Genomic DNA, 21107 nt, shown 5'->3' on the forward strand with positions numbered 1-21107 from the left:
TCCGTGGAATGTGAAATTACACTGAAATAAAGAGATAAGGTGAAAAATTATAGGTATGGATTAACTTACAGACAAACAGAACTGATTATTCATCTCAGCTTTACAAAAAAATCAGTGCACATGTGAGGAAATAAATTTATCATTTTAGATCTTTATTCACTTGCAAAGTCATGGGAATGAAACTACATGAAATACCACTACATACTGCATAACAATTAGTATTTAAAAACAGGGGCTGCAAGAAATAATAGCTCATTTTATCCAAACAGAAATTTTGTTCAAATGATTTACTTCAAATTTATTAATACATACATTTCTCTTTTATTAAATGATCCCACTACTATTATGTAACTTTAAAATTAAAGTTAATATTTTAGTTCACATTTTTCCACATTGATTAGAGCAACATTGATTTCTGTTTAAGGAGTAAAATCGACTCTATGGAACTGGAAAGCTTTCTTTAACATTCTATGCACAGCAGACTTAATCTCCCTATTCCTCAGGCTAAAGATGATGGGGTTGACTAAGGGGGACACCACGAAGTAGAACATAGCTGTGAGGAGGGTTTGAATGCTTGATGATCTTGAAACAGGTCCTTAGGAAGCAAACAATCCTGTAATTATAAACAGAGTAAGTGTAGGTATCTGGGAGAGGCAGGTGGACAAAGCTTTGTTCTGTGCTTCCACAGAATGCATGAGCAGCACGGTTGAAAAGATGTGAACATATGAGGCAAATAAGATGACAAAGCCAAGTCATACAATGCAGGCACTGACAGCAAGGGCCACAAACTCAGAAAATTGCCCAGCCTGGGATGAAATGCTCATAATTTGAGGTGTATCACAGAAAAACTGGTGAATCACATTGGACTCAGTGAAGGGATGACTGAACCTGGTCCCTGTGTGGACAGCAGAATAGACCAGCCCACTGGCCCATGAGCCACATGACACCTGTGTGCAGAAACGGGGGCTCACAGTGGACCCATATTGCACAGAGTGACAGATGGCGACATAGAGGTCATAGGACATGAGCACAAGGAAGAAGAACTCTGCAGATTCAAAGAAAATATATAGGAAAGTCTGAGCAGCACATGCTCTAAGGGAAATCACTTTATGATCCACCAAAGAATTTGTGATGGATTTGGGAACAGTAACTGAGATGTATCCAAAATCTATAAGTGATAAATTGCCTATAAAAAAAGTACATGGGGAAGTGAAGATGTGGATCTATAACAATGATGGTAAATGTCACTAGATTTCCAGCCAGGGCACCCAGATAAACCACTAAGAATATCAAACCTTGCAAGATTTGGAGCTCCCGGGAGCTTGAGACGTCCATCAGGAGGAATTCTGTGAAGATGGTGAGGTTGTCCGTATCTGCTAACATACTTCAGAAACCTGTAGTCAATTGCAAAGGGATAAGATGATGCTGGAAACAGATGGGTTAGAGAACAATTATGTCCTTATATGCTGTAAATATGTGGTATAAATTGGTTTACTGAATTAAATGTGCACAACTCATATACAAAACTTTTACCTTGAAAAGTGCTTATTAATTAATCAAGTAAAATAATCAAGGTATAAGAAATACAATAAAGCTAAAATATTAAATACTGTCTATATACCTTCAAAAAATCTGTTTTGTCCAATGGGGTATAAAAATCAAAAGAGTCCAAATAAGGAATGAACATGAAAGGTAAACACAGATATGCTGATGACTGTGACACGAGGTCTCTCTCCCACATGTCAGTACTTCTCACAAAGACTTGCTTCTGTAAAGGCCAAGACCATACTCTTCGATTTCCTTCATCAGGCATATCAGAGAGTCCTTTCTTGAAGATGAAAGGACTTTTACCATAAGCCACATGAGATCACCTTCTGTTTTACCAAGTGATCCTTCTCTGAAAGGCAATGTTTTATTTGTACACCTGGGAAGCCCTAGGAGACTAGTAATTTCACCTTTATGAAATGCAAAAGGCTCTTCAATACTCTGTTTTCTGCAGATATTTTGGCCAGTCCACTTAGATTAATTAAATCAGTAAAAGTCCATTTTTAGAGAAGATATTTGAAGCAGGTTTCATAAAAATTGAGAAAGCACAAATCCTCAAATGGTTAATGGGTCAATAGTAGTTAATAAATAAACAAATTTATAAAATGTGTGTTAATAATCAAATAAATACCATATGTCTTAACTTCTTTTGTTAAGCAAAGCAAAACAGAATAAACAACAGCAGACTCAGAAACACTGAGAAGTGACTAGTGGTTACCCTGGGGGAGCAATTGGCATGGATGGATTGGGAGGGTGAGGGGGATAAAAGAGGACAAAAAAATCTCAATCATAATGTAAGTTGATCAAAGGGATAGTAATACAACATGAAGAATATAGTCAATGGGTCTGTAACATCTTTCTATGTTTACAGATAGCAACCACATTAGTGGGGATGAGGATTTAATAATATGTGTAGCTGTTCAACCACTGTGTTTTATACTTGAAACCAATATAAGATCATATATCAATAAAATTTCAATTTAAAAAATTAGAAGGTGTGTTCAACTTTCATATCTGAATTAAACTAACCAAAAGTGCCTGATGCAGACCCAAATTCATCCTTATAAGTGGTGAAGTTACTCCTATAATTTTGAAAATTGGCTGCCACAGGATGAAAACTGAAAATGACTATTATATATGACAATGTAAATTATTACCTATGCTAGGATGAGTCCCTGATGAGTAGCTAATGCAAAGGTTGTAATGAAGAAAGTCAAATGGACAAAATATTAAGGTGATTCTGAGACTGTCATGAAGAATGAGTAGACAAATCTTGAATAAATCCTAGGAGAAAAACTTAAAAATCGTATATTCTAATAACCATGACACCAATAAGAGGGATATTAACAAGACAAATATACTAAGAATAGTATCCAGCTTTGGGGTACCTAGTAATCAAAAGTAAATGACTGTAGAATGCAAAAATGATCAAAAAACATATAGTGTATATTTCACTGTTGAACAATTTAACAAGCACATTGAATTAACAATTATTAAAAATTCCTAGGGCTGAAATGTCCTCAGATGTTCCTTGTGGCAATTTCAGGAGAATGGATGATGCCTGTGGACCACTTCAGACCTTATCATGGCAGCACCCAGTGTGTAGAAGGCCTGCTGTGGTCTCCTTGCCCCGGGAACATCTCTGTGCTCAAGCACAAGCTGACACTCTGGCCAAAGTTACTTCTTTCTGATTTTCTCTCAGCTGGGAAATGGTTGTTATTTTCTGGTTAATTTTGGTTATCTAGGTTTTTTTCTAGTTTTTATGCTATTATTTACAATTTATAAAGTATCTGTCTTAATAAATATTTTCACAATCAATAAATTCTTACCCCATACTTTTCATGCTGTAAATTGTTTTTTCTCTAAAGTCACTGATTTGACTTAAAAACATAAAGTCAACACAAAAGTTTTGACTCAGGTTTTGCATAAAATACTTCCCAATATTTAAATGAGAATATTCCACTTTTAATAATTAATTAAGTGGTACAAATTTCTCCTACTACTGTAATTTTCAGCTAATTAAACCAGACGAAAGCCTGAGTAACATACAATCAGCACTCTCATGAAACCAGTAAACTCAGTTTCCTAACCACCAGGACACACAGTGCATCTCTAAGTAGCTGTCTAGAAATCAAGCTACATGTACCAATAGTTTTAGAATTATTTTCTCAGTCTAATACTTTCACAGTTCTTTCCGAATATTATTTCTGTATCTCATAAAGTCTAGCACCAGTTCATCTTGAATGAATTGATATACTTAAAAGAATTACATAATTTTACATAATTAACTTAGTAACTAATACATCCACTTTTATTTAGAGCATACAGATGTTGTTATAATTGAATATCATTCATCTAGACCTTAAGTGCTAGATGACCAAATACCTCTTCTAATGATTTCTGCACGGCCCACCTGATTTGTTATGGAGAAGAGCTACACAGGGATTTGAAACATGACAAAAAGAGTTCGATGATATTTACTGTATCAAATATAGCAGGTGCCTATGTCCCTAAATACATGAGACACTAGTGGCTGATATTTAGGTAAACTTTGGAGATAAAAGTACATAAAATATATTGTACACTCTTCTGTCTTTGGAAGGGATATTTAGTTCAGCTGTTGTGATGGTCTATTTCATGACAACAGTACTGGGCTACTATCACCTTTGGTCCATTCCCATCATATAGGGTAGGGATTCATAAGTAGAGAATGTGTAGGCCCTTTCAACGATTAAGCAATGTAGATTTTACTATAAACTCCAGTATTTCCAGGTGGGGAAAATGCATAATCCACTCCATCAGGTCCCTACAAATACTAACCAAAAAATTTTAGAGTATAGTTATAGTTTCTTGTCTAGAGAACATCCTCTCTTCAAGCACCTACTAATGAACTGTTGGCCTGGGGCAACAAAACCTGGTTGAAATAAGGGGCTGAGGTGATCTTGGACAAAAATAAAGCTGAAGTCTTGTATAGAAAAACTGTACAGTTATAGTAGCGTCTTCCCCTCCCCCCTCCCCACAAGTCCTAAAAAAGGAGAGAAATCTATTTAGGGGAACTTCCATTAGTCTTCCTCATATTGGGTGTCATTCTGAGATCTACGAAAGTTATAAGACAGCATTTCACCCCTATATCTACCCAGTTTCTGTCAACAAATATTTCAATTGTTCATTCCAATTGTCTAAGAAAATGATATGCAAGATAGTATATTCATTTGATGTGATAACACTGTCCCAATATCTTCCATTTCAGGATTTTTGTAAACAGCTGATTCTACAACTTCCAGCTATGTGGGAGATACAATTTGGTGATTAGAGGATGGAAGGAAAGTATCCGAGTATCTCTCCATCACAGTAGCTCTTCCATTTCCTATCATTACATGAACTCAGTGGCCACCTCCATGAGAGCATCAGGATGCCCTCTTTTCAATTCCAATCAACTTCCAATGCTGTGAAGGGGTCTTCCGATGCCTCGAATTCATATGGTAATTTTCAAAGTCCACAGTCAACAAAGGTTTTCATTAAACAGACAAGTATCCCACTGCTCAAAAAATATATTATTTTTGACAGGCCTTCTATCACTGGCCATGAAACAGTAACAGCCCAGGGATAAGGAGAAACAACATATAATTCATCCCCCCCAGGCTGATGTGATTTTCCTTTTCTATCACTGTGGACGGCTCCCCAGTAGGATGCTGTCTGTTCATGTTGCAATGACAAACCATCAACCAGGCAGCTCTTTGTTGTTCAAAATTTATTTGTTCATAGGACTGCCCGTGGGTCTACAGGATTCAGAAGTTACTCAGGGGGTTCCAATGTCAGTCTTGGAAAAAAGATGTTGTCAGCCTGTGAATAAGGTAGGTAGGTGGTTTCATTACCTAGTAGCATGTTCTTGCAGAATACATTTCCACTTTACTGTGGAACTCCTCTGGACACCACCATCGCCATTAGAGTATTCAATAGCAACCAAATATGTGGGCTATCTTAGCTTTCTTTTATAATTACTGTAGGTCCTTCAGCCAGACTACACTATCATTAAGGGAAATACAAAGCTAGTATCTCTCCACTGAAAATTCTATGGTCTAAATTCAAGTTGTCCCTGTTAGAAGCTTCTCACGGCCTTTTCCAAAAGTTCCATCCTGCACAAGGACGTGTTATAGGCACTTCCAAAATCAAATATGAGTGTGGATCTTCAGAGCCCAGGGCATCTAGAGGAAGACCACTATTTTCAGATCAGAATGTCCACTATTTATTTCACCATTTAAAGATGTACTTAGGTAGTTTTATGGATAAGAGACAGCATTATCCCCAGATGTGGAATATGGAGTCTAAAAAATTGCAAAAAAATCTGGACTTCTAACATGTTATGTATTAAAATGTTAATCTCTTTTATTCCACCAGGTATATTTATCTATTCCAAACAACAATCTGGGGGCATTTCAGCATTTCTATATATTCTCATTTGGCATATACAGTTGGTACATGAAGAATGTTGGATATACATGCCTCTTTTTTTTTACAAGAGTGGACAGAAGTGTTGTCCAATTAAACATAATATTAGTTTCCATAATCAATTCATACAAATGAAGCTACTCACATAAAGTTTGTTCATATATTCCAGATTTTATCCAAACTTTCACCTTCATCCCATCAATGGTAATACCCCCATTTCTCTTAAGACAAATGTTGTACATTATAATTTTACTGGTAAGTTTTGAGATTCTTTGTCATGGAGGCTCCATTCCTTGGCCATTTCTCTCACACTTATATCATTGCTTTTGTTTCCGTAGCCAGGTGCTGGGCTAAGATACATTGGTCCTTTTTCCTAGCATATGTATATGGTAGTGGTGACACCAGACAGCACCTTAACAAAATATCAGTATTAACATATTCAGTGTTATTTAACTTAATGTAAAATATACAGTGAGAGAATAGAAAGGAAGGGAGCTTCATTTCTGTATTGCTCTTCCCATAATTTATAGCTCAAATCTAATCATGAGAAAACATCAGACACAAAATGAGAAGCATTCTGTAAAATAATTGACCACTATATTCCAAAAATAATGAAATAATGGTTATGAAAAACACAGGGAAGACTGAGAATTGGACACAGATGTGAGGACAATAGGTAACATGATCACAAAATACCATGTAATATAGTGGATCGAATGCCATGATTCCATCTCATAACTGGATGCTGGATTGAAATGAGAGCAAAAAAAAAAAGAAAAGAAGGAAAACAAAGAAACTGCCCTTGAGGTCTGTAGTTTAGTTAAAATTTTTAAAGACCCAGATCTTTTATCCAAATCAGAATTTTAGAGTTAAAATATATTTGTGGATAATGATATTTCAGGCTCTGCAGAAGAAAATAATGAAACTGAAATTACAGTTATAGAAACTATTGGGAATAAAACACACAAAAGTTTTTAAATGTAAAAAATCAACTAAAATTGGCCCATTTTACATATAATCCACAAAGAAGAAGAGTAAGAAAAATGGGAAGAAATATGATTAAAAAAGTAATGGCCAAACTTCACAAATTTGATGTTAACTATAAACCACCATGTCTGAGATAAATGTATTGTAAGTAAAACAAACATGAAGAAAGCTTCAAAAAGACACATAAGGGTAAAATTACTCCTAGTTGTAAAGAGTAAAACTGAAAATCGGCTGGAGAAAAAACATATAAAGGACAAACGATTAGTTTGATTGCACACTTTCATTTAAAGTAAGATGATACAGGAACAACATTTTCACAGTATATAGCAAAAATACAAATGTCCCAGGAAAAAGTAACATCTGTAAAACTATAAGAAAATGAGGTGATGTCATAGAAGACAGACAGTCTGGGAATTAGTCCATTCACCAAAACTATTGATGTGGAAATACCTGTCAGGAAAAACTATATCAGAGCTCCAGAATAACACTGGCAACATTCGGGAGCAAGTCTGAGGAGGAAAGATACTTCCACGTTTGGGTGAATTCTGATGCTTCACAGAAAGGCTACCATCCACATTACTCCATCCAATGAGAGAAAGAGATGGACGTTGTGGACTGTGTTCCTACTTCACGTGTTGGTATCGGGTTTGTCTGTAAGAACTTGTCCTTTAAGGATGTGTATTGTGTTTTGTTAAGCCACACTTTTCCTCTGGGATGGCCTCAGGGATGACCATTGTTTTAATAACCACAAGGCTGATATACTTTTCAGGTAACATCTCTTAAAGAACATGAGTAATATCGAAGAAAGGACATTGGTAAGTGCAGATTTTGAATAGCATGACAAACTAACCTGACATAAAAGACATGTTGACAATACCCTCAAACAAGAAAATGTCTTTCATTAAAAATTTAAAAAATTTTAATTTTCCAAGGAGCACATGAAACATTCTACACATATCCCTGATATTATGCCACAAAACAATAATCAACATAATATGTCAAGTTACAGCTAATTCCACAGAAATATGAAGAGTTTTTAGATAATTCTATGCCTAATTATATGCCCATACATTGGACAATCTAGAAGAAATAGAAAAGTTTCTAGAAGTGTACGCATCCAAGACTGACCCAGAAAAAGCAGAAAATCTGGACCAGCAATGAAATTGAATTTGTAAAAAAAAAATTCCCAAGAGAAAACATTCCAAAACCAGGCAGCTTCACAGTGGATTTCTACCAAATATTTAAAGAAAACACAATACTGAGCTTTTTACAAGTATTGAAAAATGTAAAAGAGACTGTATAGATTCAGTCAAATTTGTTCTTTTACTGTATTCACAGGCCAGCTTAGATATCTCCTTCTTCATTCCCATGGCAAGTCCAGGAAGTGGTGGGATGAGTGCACCTATAGCTGTAGCATCGCCTGGATCTTTGTTGAGGTTTTTTGATGATCAACTTCTGGTATAAGTCTTCCAGAGAGTGCTGATGCTGGAAGTTCTTCTTCATATCATATCTTAGTTCATTTTCTGGGTAGCCAAATTAGGCATTGATCCTCTGTATAAACACAAACAGACCCTTTGCCTATACTTTTATATGACCTTTATACCATTGTGTGAAACTCATTGGAGATCACCACATAGGAACTGCTTTTTTTTTTTTAAAGAAAGGAATATTATCAGAATAATGTACCTCCATAGCCAATCTCCTGATAACCTTTAAGTGGTCAAAATTAAGGATATTTAAAGCATGCATTAATCGTTGATTTACAGTTAGTTTTATCCTATCAGGGAGTAATCCCCCTTTTCTTTCTTTCTTTTTTTTTGTTATCATTAATCTACACTAACATGATGAATATTACTTTACTAGGCTATCCCCTATACCAAGTTGCCCCTACAAACCCCTTTACAGTCACTGTCCATCAGCATACCAAAATGTTGTAGAATCACTTCTTGTCTTCTCTGTTTTGTACAGCCTGCCCCTTTCTCCCACACCCCCATGCATGCTAATCTTAATACCCCTCTTCTTCTCCCCCCCCTTATCCCTCCCTACCCACCCATCCTCCCCAGTCCCTTTCCCTTTGGTACCTGTTAGTCCATTCTTGGGTTCTGTGATTCTGCTGCTGTTTTGTTCCTTCAGTTTTTCCTTTGTTTTTATACTCCACAGGTGAGTGAAATCATTTGGTATTTCTCTTTCTCCACTTGGCTTATTTCACTGAGCATAATACCCTCCAGCTCCATCCATGTTGCTGCAAATGGTAGGATTTTCCCTCTTCTTATGGCTGAGTAGTATTCCATTGTGTATATGTACCACATCTTCTTTATCCATTCATCTACCAATGGACATTTAGGTTTCTTCCAATTCTTGGCTATTGTAAATAGTGCTGCAATAAACATAGGGGTGCAACTGTCTTTCTCAAACCTGATTGCTGCATTCTTGGGGTAAATTACTAGGAGTGGAATTCCTGGGTCAAACGATAAGTCCGTTTTGAGAATTTTGATGAAACTCCATACTGCTTTCCACAATGGTTGAACTAATTTACATTCCCACCAGCAGTGAAAGTGGGTTTCCCTTTCTCCACAGCCTCACCAACATTTGTTGTTGTTTGTCTTCTGGATGGCAGCCATCCTTACTGGTGTGAGGTGATATCTCATTGTAGTTTTAATTTGCATTTCTCTGATAATTAGCGATGTGGAGCATCTTTTCATGTGTCTATTGGCCATCTGTTTTTCTTTTTTGGAGAACTGTCTGTTCGGTTCCTCTGCCCATTTTTTAATTGGGTTATTTGTTTTTTTGTTTGTTGAGGCGTGTGAGCTCTTTATATATTCTGGACGTCAAGCCTTTATCGGATCTGTCATTTTCAGATATATTCTCCAATACTGTAGGGTTCCTTTTTGTTCTATTGAGGGTGTCTTTTGCTGTACAGAAGCTTTTCAGCTTAATAGAGTCCCACTTGTTCATTTTTGCTGTTGTTTTCCTTGCCCGGGGAGATATTTTCAAGAAGAGGTCACACATGCTTATGTCTAAGAGGTTTTTGCGTATGTTTTTTTCCAAGAGTTTAATGGTTTCATGACTTAAATTCAGGTCTTTGATCCATTTTGAATTGACTTTTGTATATGGGGTTAGACTATGGTCCAGTTTCATTCTCCTACATGTAGCTGTCCAGTTTTGCCAGCACCATCTGTTGAAGAGACTGTCATTTCGCCATTGTATGTCCATGGCTCCTTTATCAAATATTAATTGATCATATATGTCTGGGTTAATGTCTAGATTCTCTAGTCTGTTCCATTGGTCTGTGGCTCTGTTCTTGTGCCAGTTCCTAATTGTCTTGATTACTATGGCTTTGTAGTACAGCTTGAAAATGGGGAGTGAGATTCCCCCCTACTTTATTCTTCTTTTTCAGGATTCCTTTGGCTTTTCGGGGTCTTTGGTGTATCCATATGAATTTTTGAATTATTTGTTCCAGTTCATTGAAGATTGTTGCTGTTAGTTTCATAGGAATTGCATCAAATCTGTATATTGCTTTGGGCAGGATGGCCATTTTGACTATATTAATTCTCCCTAGCCACGAGCATGGGGTGAGTTTCCATTTGTTAGTGTCCCCTTTAATTTCTCTTAAGTGTGACTTGTAATTTTCAGAGTATAAGTCTTTCACTTCTTTGGTTAGGTTTATTCCTGCATATTTTATTCTTTTTAATGCAATTGTGTATGGAGTTGATTTCCTGATTTCTCTTTCTGTTGGTCCATTGTTAGTTTATAGGAAAGCCACAGATTTCTGTGTGTTAATTTTGTATCCTGCAACTTTACTGTATTCTGGTATCAGTTCTAGTAGTTTTGGGGTGGAGTCTTTAGGGTATTTTATGTACATTATCATGTCATCTGCAAATAGTAACAGTTTAACTTCTTCTTTACCAATCTGGATTCCTTGTACTTCTTTGTTCTGTCTGATTTCCATGGCTAGGACCTCCAGTACTATGTTACATAACAGTGGGGAGAGTGGGCATCCCTGTCTGGTTCCCAATCTCAGAGGAAAAGCTTTCAGCTTCTCGCTGTTCAATATAATGTTGGCTGTTGGTTTATCATAAATAGTCTTTATTATGTTGAGGTACTTGCCCTCTATTCTCATTTTGCTGAGAGTTTTTATCATGAATGGATGTTGAACCTTGTCAAATGCTTTTTCAGCATCTATGGAGATGATCATGTGGTTTTTGTCTTTCTTTTTGTTGATGTGGTGGATGATGTTGATGGACTTTGGAATGTTGTACCATCCTTGCATCCCTGGGATGAATCCCACTTGATCATGGTGTATGATCCTTTTGATGCATTTTTAATTCGGTTTTCTAATATTTTGTTGAGTATTTTTGCATCTACGTTCATCAGGGATATTGGTCTGTAGTTTTCTTTTTTGGTGGGGTCTTTGCTGGTTTTGGTATTAGGGTGATGTTAGCTTCATAGAATGATTTTGGGAATATCCCCTCCTCTTCTATTTTTTGGAAAACTTTAAGGAGAATGGGTATTATGTCTTCACTGTATGTCTGATAAAATTCCGAGGTTAAGCCATCTGGCCAGGGAGTTTTGTTCTTTGGTAGTTTTTTGATTACCGCTTCAGTTTCGTTGCTGGTAATTGGTCTGTTCAGATTTTCTGATTCTTTCTGGGTCAGTCTTGGAAGGTTGTATTTTTCTAGGAAGTTGTCCATTTCTCCTAGGTTTCCCAGCTTCTTAGCATATAGGTTTTCATAGTCCTCTCTAATAATTCTTTGTATTTCTGTGGGGTCCACTGTGATTTTTCCTTCCTCTTTTCTGATTCTTTTGATTGGTGTTGCCTCTCTTTTCCTCTTAATAAGTCTGGCTAGAGGCTTATCTATTTTGTTTATTTTCTCAAAGAACCAGCTCTTGGTTTCATTAATTTTTGCTGTTGTTTTATTCTTCTCAATTTTATTTATTTCTTCTCTGATCTTTATTATGTCCCTCCTTCTGCTGACCTTATGCCTCATTAGTTCTTCTTTTTCCAATTTTGATAATTGTGACGTTATAACATTCATTTGGGATTGTTCTTCCTTTTTTAAATATGGCTGGATTGCTATATACTTTCCTCTTAAGACTTCTTTTGCTGCGTCCCACAGAAGTTGGGGCTTAGTGTTTTTGTTGTCGTTTGTTTCCATATATTGCTGGATCTCCATTGTGATTTTGTCATTGATCCACTGATTGTTTAGGAGAATGTTGTTAAGCTTCCATGTGTTTGTGAGCCTTTTTGCTTTCTTTGTACAGTTTATTTCTAGTTTTATGCGTTTGTGGTCTGAAAAGTTGGTTGGTAGGATTTTAATCTTTTGGAATTTACTGAGGCTCTTTTTGTGGCCTAGTATGTGGTCTATTCTGGAGAATGTTCCATGTGCACTTGAGAAGAATATGTATCCTGTTGCTTTTGGATGTAGAGTTCTGTAGATGTCTATTATGTCCATCTGTTCTTCTGTGGTGTTCAGTGCCTCTGTGTCCTTCCTTACTTTCTGTCTGTTGGATCTGTTCTTTGGAGTGAGTGGTGTGTTGTAGTCTACTAGAATGAATGCATTGCATTCTATTTCCTTCTTTAGTTCTGCTAGTATTTGTTTTAGATATGTTGGTGCTCCTGTATTGGGTGCATATACATTTATAATGGTTATATCCTCTTGTTGGACTGAGCCCTTTATCACTATGTAATGTCCTTCTTTATCTTTTGTTACTTTCTTTATTTTGAAGTCTGTTTTGTCTGATACCAGAATTGCAATACCTGCTTTCTTCTCTTTGTTGTTTGCATGAAACATCTTTTTCCATCCCTTGACTTTAAGTCTGTGCATGTCTTTGGGTTTGAGGTGAGTCTTTTGTAAGCAGCATATGAATGGATCTTGCTTTTTTATCCATTCTATTACTCCTTGTCTTTTGATTGGTGCATTCAGTCCATTTACATTTAGGGTAATTATTGAGAGGTATGAACTTATTGCCATTGCAGGCTTTAAGTTTGTGGTTACCAAAGGTTCTGCGTTAGCTTCTTTACTATCTTACTGTCTATCCTAACTCGGTTGTTGAGCTATTATAAACACGCTCTGATGATTCTTTATTTCTCTCCCTTCTTATTCCTCCTCCTTCCTTCTTCATATGTTGGGTGTTTTGTTCTGTGCTCTTTTTAGGAGTGCTCCCATCTAGAGCAGTCCCTGTAGGATACCCTGTACAGGTGGTTTGTGGGAGGCAAATTCCCTCAACTTTTGCTTGTCTGGGAATTGTTTAATCCCTCCTTCATTTTTAAATGATAATCGTGCCGGATACAGTAGTCTTGGTTTGAGGACCTTCTGTTTCATCGCATTAAGTATATCATGCCATTCTCTTCTGGCCTGTAGGGTTTCTGTTGAGAAGTCTGATGATAGCCTGATGGGTTTTTCTTTGTAGGTGACCTTTTTTTTCTCTCTGGCTGCCTTTAATACTTTGTCCTTGTCTTTGATCTTTGCTGTTTTAATTATTATGTATCTTGGTGTTGCCCTCCTTTGATCCCTTGTCATGGGAGTTTTGTGTACCTCTGTGGTCTGAGAGGCCATTTCCTCTTCTAGTTTGGGGAAGTTTTCAGCAATTATTTCTTCAAAGACACTTTCTATCCCTTTTTCTCTCTCTTCTTCTTCTGGTATCCCTATAATGTGAATATTGTTCCATTTTGATTGGTCACTCAGCTCTCTTAGAATTCTTTCATTCCTGGAGATCCTTTTATCTCTCTCTGCATCAGCTTCTCTGCATTCCTGTTCTCTGTTTTCTAGTCCATTAATGTTCTCTTGCATCTCATCCATTCTGTTTTGAAGTCCTTCCAGAACTTGTTTCATTTCTGTATTCTCCTTCCTTAGTTCTTGCATATTTCTCTGCAAGTCCATCAGCATGGTTATGACTTTTGTTTTGAATTCTTTTCCAGGAAGACCGGTTAAATCTATTTCCCCAGGTTCCCTCTCAGGGGAAGATGTAGCAGATGCTGAAGCTGTCTGGGTTAGTCTTGTCTGGCTTATATTTTTTTTTTTTGCCTTTTCATGTTGATAGTTGCTATTGACTGTCAGCTGGGAAGACCAAACTTTTCACTTGCTACTGGCCTTTCTTTACTGGGACAAGTACGACCCCTAGTGGCTTGTGTTGGGCAATTGCATTTAGACTGGGTCTTTGTTTATTGCCTGGCAGGTATGGAGGAAGTGCCCCTGAGGGTTAATAGACAGGGGTGCTATTTGGCTATTTACCTCCATGAGGCATCTCAGAGCTGTTGCCCATGGTGTTAGTGTGCCCAGTTTTCCCTGTAATTTCCAGCCACTGTGCTGTGACCTATGTTGTTTCCATCCAGCTGTAATGTCCCTGTCCCTTTAAGACTTTGAAAAAGCACTCACTTTTCTTTGTTACAGGGGCATCAGCTTCGGAACCTGCTCAGAGTTCTTGCTGCCCTGTTTCCCTAGTTTCCATCTCTCCACGCATGCACTGTTTCTGCGCTCTGGTGTGGGTGGTTGGGGCTGGGTGTTTAGCACTCCTGGGATCCCTCTCCTTCCCTGCACTCTGATACCTCTCCTCCCGCTGGGAGCTGGTGGGAGGCACGCTCGGGTCCCACTGGGCAGGGGCTTGTATCTTACCCCTTTCACCAGGCGCTGGGCTCTCACATGTGTGGATGTAGTCTGGCTGTTGTCCGGTGTCTTCTGGTCTCTCTTTTAGGATTAGTTGTATTTGTTGCATTTTCAAAAATATATATGTTTTTGGGAGGAGATTCCCACTGTCCTACTCACGCCGCCATCTTGGCTCCCCCCTTTCTTAAAAAATATTTTGTTAATTCATTTTTATTGAAGTATAAATGACATACAATATTTTATTAGTTTCAAGTACACAATATAGTGATTCAACAGCTCTACATAGTATTAAATGCTCACCCAACTAGTGAATTTATTATGTCATCATAAGATGTTAGAGCTACTGACTACATTACATATGATGCACTTTCATTTCCATGACTAAGTTATACTTGAGATTTTGTGCCTCTTTATGCACTTCACCTATTTCACTGACCCACCCTAACCCCTCTCCAGCAATAACCACCAGTCACCCTGTGTCTATGAGACTGTTTTGTTAATTTATTTTTTAGATTCCACATACTAGTGAAATCATATGTAATTTGTCTTTCTCTGCCTTACTAATTTCACTTAGAATAATAGCCTCAAGGTCTTTCCATGTCCTAAATATAGCAGGTATTCTTTCTGTTTTTAAGGCTGAGTAATATTCCACTGTGTTTATGGGCTGCATCATTATCCATTCATGTATTGATGAACACTGATTGTTTCCACATCTTGGCTACTGCAGTTAATCTGGCAATAAACAAAGGAGTGCATATATTTTTGAATCAGATGGTTTTGTTTCCTTCAGATAAATTCCTAAGAGTAGAAATAAGGGGTCATAGAGTACTTCTATTTTTAGTGTTTTGAGGAACCTCCATACAGCTTTCCACCATACCTGCACCAATTTACACTCCCACCTAAAGTGCAGGAGGGTTTCCATTTATGCACATCCTTGCAAACACTTGTTACTTTTTGTCTTTTGGAGAGTGAATATTCTGACTTGTGTGAGGCGATAACTCATTGTGTATTTGATTTGCAAGAACAGACATTTTCAAAGAAGAAATACAGATGGTTAACAGGCACACGAAAATACACTCCAATTCTATAACCATCAAAATTTTATGCTCTTTGAAAGGCAATGGTAGGAGCATGAAATGAGTAGCTACCAAATGTATAAAACAATTGCAAAACATGTAGTCAACAGACTATTTTAGAATAAATATCTAAACTCAGTAATAAAGCAAAATAAAAATTCAATTAAGACATAAGAAAAATACATGAATACTTATTTCACTGAAGATGTAGGCATGGCAAGAAGCAATTGATAAAAAAATTTTCATTTATTACCCTATAAGGAAATGCAAGTTAGAATCAGAATGTGTTGATTTCAGGGCTTCTCAGCTATAGTGCTATTGATATTTTGGTTGTATAATTCTTCACTGTGGAGGGCATGTCCAGTATATTCTAGGATGTTTAACACCATTCCATCCTATACCTACTAGATTCTAATAGCCCTCCTCTCCCTTCAGTCAGGATAATGAAAAATCTCTTCTGATCTTGTGAAATGTACCCTGGGGATAAAATTATTCCCTAAAGCCATCATGGAGACACACTGATGTAGATCCTACTAGTGTAAATGACCAATGAAATAATCATACATGCCACAAGTAGGTATTAAGAAGAAGAGATATTTAGTCCCCAGACATTTAATAACCTTCAATATGAAGTACCAAAGGAGGCATTTAAAACAAGTTTAGTTTTCTGCTCATTAAGTTAAATTTATAGCTTATTGAAGAAGAGCTGCACTTGTAAGTCACAATCTGTGATCACAGCAGAGACCTGAATATATAGAGATCACATGGCAGCCTCATATCCCAGATGGCAGGTTATCGAAGCAGAAACTTTCAAAGGATCAGTTGACCCTTAGTGATGAAAATATATTTTCATGGACTGCTTATTGGCTGTGTTTGGTCAATCAGCGTATTGCATGTGCAGTCTGATTTTATAGTGTCCCCAAAGTTACTTGCACTTTTTAAAATTCAAATAGTTTTATATTAATGGCATTACTAAACTGTTTATTGTTTTACTCAATATACAAAAATGTTACAGAATTTCCATCTGTGATCACTTTAATGTCAAAACTGCATATGAACCCCATTCTTATTTTGAATTCAAATAATTATCATTTCTTCTTTATTTTTGATGTCGACCATTTTATGAATTGCCTATTGTACTAAAATAATCAAATGCAAAGAAAATGAAACTACAACATGATATCACTAAACATCTATCAGACTGGTGAAAATAAAAAGAATGTCAACCCCAAATACTGGCAATGCTTCAGAGTTACTGAGTAACTCACATGTTGCTGATGTGAAAATAAAATGGGACAGTCAACCTGGAGAGTAGTTTGGCATATCTCTTAAAATAAACAGGCAACTATCATACAATACAGCAATTTCACCTGGGACATTTACCCCAGAGAAATACTTTTGTTCACAGAAAAATCTCTTCAAAAAGACTTACAGGAGCTTTATTCATAACAGCCAAAACCTGGGAAGAGCTCGTTCACCCTCCTACAGGTAAATAATTAAAATAAAATACAATGATTTCTGAATAATATGAAATACTCCACAAGACAAAACAAGAAACTGTCTATACATGCAATAACCTGGTTGATCAGGGGCATTATGCTGAGTAGAAAAAGGCCAGTCTCAAAAGTTTATATATTATATGATCCCATTAATAAAATGTTCTTAAAATGATGAAATTGTGGGTATATAGAATATGTTAGTGTTGGCCAGGATTTAGGTGGTGGTGTAGCTATTAAATGGCAACATGAAGAATCCTTGTGGCTTGGGAATGTTCTGCATCTTCAGTGTCAATATCTTGGGTGTGACACTGCACTACAGTTTTGTTAAATGTTATTTGATATAGAAAAAGGGTATGTGGTATTACATAAATCTACAAATTCATGTGAATCTACAACCTTAAAAAATTTTTTAACAAATTAAATGGAAAAATTATCAGAATAGGTGATTTCATTATCCATCCCTTGTATCTTAGATACTATTTAACTGCCTTTCAAATATATATCAGTTTAGCATTAAAGTGTAGGCATGAGTCTAGCTTTAGACAGATACTTGGGATGGTTATTATTAGTCCTTTAAATTGTTAGGCTGAGTGAAAACCTGTTTGTTTGCTTTGAAATTAATTAATTGTAACTAAAAAAATTACTTATGTTTTTGTATATGTAAAGTTTATTCAGAAAAATTAAAAATCCCTCAATTTGATTTCAAGCATTGTTAAAAATCTTCCATTTTCAGCTCTGTCTTTGAGCTCTCGGTTTTACACTTTATGCTCATAGTTCTGCCCTCTGGACTCCGGGCTCCACCAAGATTCATCTTATTTTCTCTGAAATGTTGGTGAACAACTGAAAATGAGTATTTCTACCATCCTGCTTATAGAGAGCATAATTTGCATATGTATAAATTTCATGTCCCTCCAGGATACTCTTTCTCTTTCAGTTCAAGCTCAGCAGGCAGTTTTTCCTGATTCAAAATTGTCAGGAATAAAGTGAAAATTGTATAAATTTCATGGATATTCACTCCACTGCACAAAAGCCAAATTGATATAAAATTGATACACAAAGAATTTCTGTAATTCCTTCTCTATTTTTGGCTTTTGTTGAAATGGCTGAGGAACAGACTCTTAAATACCCTAAATGGCCTCTAGTTTGAAAAGATTTGTGAGGAGTATCCTTCCTCTCTTGTGAATAAATAATCTATTTCTATCTTCCCAAGTTTCAGAAGAATGTAGTAAAGCCATCCACTAAGTCTTTTTTCTGTGCAATGCTTTCAGCAGACATTTCAGAATTTTCGCTTCTTTTTTTTTTGTCTAGGTATGATACAGCATGAGCATTTCTCATGTAATCAAATTCTAATTCTTTTATTAAACATTAATTCTCTCATTTTATGACTTTCCCAGTTTATTATAAGCAAAGAGGATCCTAGGTGCAGGTCCAACACATTGCTTGGAAATATCCTCAGCGAAATATTCAAGTTCACATGTCTGAGTCCTGCTTCCCACAAAACTGTAGAACACAATTTAACTAAGATTTATGTGACTGCATACCACAGAGCCCACTAACTCCAGGACCCAATAACATATTCCACTTCCACCTAAACTCACCTAGAAGCAGTCTCACAGTTGGATTTCTGGTATCAGTCTGCCAGCATTACATTTATTAGGTTTTCTCCAAGGTGATTTAGGAGTTTTCTATAATGCTGTCCCTTCTTTCTCTTGAAAACAAGACAACAGGCCCTGCGTGGAGTTGCGTATGCTAAGTTCCACATTACTAACTTGAGACTTAATTACAGTTTTGGTTTCACCAAGAATGAAATCCTAAAGGAGTCACAGGAATCTCCTGATTGTTATTAATTAGGTAATTTGCCTAATAGATATCATCTATCCTGTAAGGAAAGTATCCTTTAAATATCTAATCTGCTCTTTTTCCCACTACAGTTTCCTCATTCCTTCCCCCTTATGCATATAAAATATCTTGCCTTCTATAAAACTCTTCAAAGCCCCTTTGAATGTGCTAGATTAAATGCTGACTCATGAATCACTGAATAGAGCCAATAATACCTTTAAAATTTATTCAGTCGAATTTTGTTTAACATTACTCAGCTCTCACCAGTGGCATCTTGAATGTCTGTATTTCAGCTAACAGTCTGATTCAGGAAAGCTACGTTTGCTCCATCTACACCAAATTATATCCACTCCCTCAACTTGTATTATATTGAATAACATTTAATGGCTATTTCTGCATGATAAAAATAGTCACATATCACCAATTGTATGTTTTGTCCTAATGTTTACACATATGATATTGTGTAAGCACAATTCATAGTATTACATTTTGTTAATTCCTTAAAATTCATGACCATCTCATAATTTTATCCCCACCAGCTCATGATAGTAATTTCAGAATATTTTATGACTCCAAGAAAAATCTTGTTTCGTGTTTATTTGGATTTCATTGATTTATTTGGGAAGGAATGAAATCTCCAAAATATTTCATTAGACAAATGAATATACATGATCCCTTTTGTAAAGTCAAATTAAATTCTGTTGCTTAGTTTTGATTCATTTTTTCTTATATATGAGTTACAGATTTTTAAAAACAAAACTATTATTCACTTACTTTATCATTATGAAAACAAGTTAAGGTTGTTGACTTTTATACCTTATCCTATTTGGGGTTTAAATCCATATAATCATTGTGTCCAACAGGGCACATGAGACCCATTGAATATATGAGTTATTACTTATACTTTATTTATTCTAGCTACAAGCACAGTGAGATGTGGTAGATTTTCTATAATCAAGAAGGTCCCAGAATTAAGGAAATACACTGTTAATCATTTTTATCAGAGCACAAATCTCACTCATTTTGTCCACTATAGAAACAAATTTCGAAGTGTTGCCAGAACCCTCTTTTGAAAGAAGCTAATTATATCAGGATTTTTCTAATAGTTTAAGTGTTTAATTTTTTAGTGTAGCCATTTTTTTTACCACTTTATTTTCTCAGGCATGGCTAAACCTTCATTCCACTCCCATTTTTCTTATACCCTCTCATTTCACTAGAACCTTCGTTAGAAACAATTAAGGCTTCATCCATTCACAGAGAGAATACTGACTGACAAAGCCCTTAAAGGGCTGAAGTCTTTTGTTATATACAGTCTTGGAGTTTTGCTCTTACAAATACCTATAAAAATAACTCTTCTATACTGGAGGCTGTCACAGGTGAGGAAATAACTTTTTCTGACCATAATTTTCATTATGATTTTATCTGCTGATACGACAGGTAAAGGAATAAAACCGATCATATTTTTTATTAAGGTTATACGCAAATAGAAATTTTCATGGCTGTAGAAAACATATTAAGAACAAAAATATCAAAAAGATTTACTGACAACCCACCCCTTACAAATAAATGATACACTGTGAAAAGAGCTTCGGCGAAGCGCAGCATTTTTCTATGTACGCCGCAGTTTTTATGTGTGAGTGAAGATGCAGTGGAAAACATCAGGACTTTATAGAGAATATGCCCACGACGTCAGAGTACCTGTAAGATTCCTGAGTCCTTGATGGGCGCTTACAGACCTGGGGATGCCCACGTCCAGTTCGGTGAGGCAGGGCTCCGTCACGTCTGCCGAGCTCTCGGTGTCCTCCCTCCCTCCCCCTCCTCTGAAAGGCCGTCCGCCCCGTCCCCTTCCCCTTCTTCCCGCCGAGCCCCAGAGCTCTCCAGGCCCTCTCCGGCGCCACAGCCTCAGGTGGCCTGGCACACCGACACTGCGGGGAGGAGAGTCATTCTCGGCCCGTCTGGCCCTCTGGTCACACAGCACTCTAGGACGTTCTGTCTTTTTGCTTCCGCATCATCTTCGACAGCAAGGGACCCACGCTTCAGTGACACACCGGTCATTTCAGTCATCTCCATTTTTAAGGTTACAAGAAAACATTTAAGAGAACCATGGG

General features: G+C 36.6%; 1 long non-coding RNA gene across 1 annotated transcript; it reads right to left on the reverse strand.

Moving 5' to 3' along the window:
• Positions 1-238: 238 nt before the first annotated feature.
• LOC140846287 (uncharacterized) lies at positions 239-20803 on the reverse strand. Its single transcript, XR_012125301.1, has 3 exons — positions 20698-20803; positions 1296-1394; positions 239-613 (listed from the first exon to the last, which is right to left on the reverse strand). It is a non-coding gene; the product is annotated as an uncharacterized lncRNA (long non-coding RNA).
• Between the last annotated feature and the right edge of the window lie 304 nt (positions 20804-21107).

This window comes from Manis javanica, chromosome 14 (assembly GCF_040802235.1).
Source record: "Manis javanica isolate MJ-LG chromosome 14, MJ_LKY, whole genome shotgun sequence".
Taxonomy (NCBI): Eukaryota; Metazoa; Chordata; class Mammalia; order Pholidota; family Manidae; genus Manis; species Manis javanica.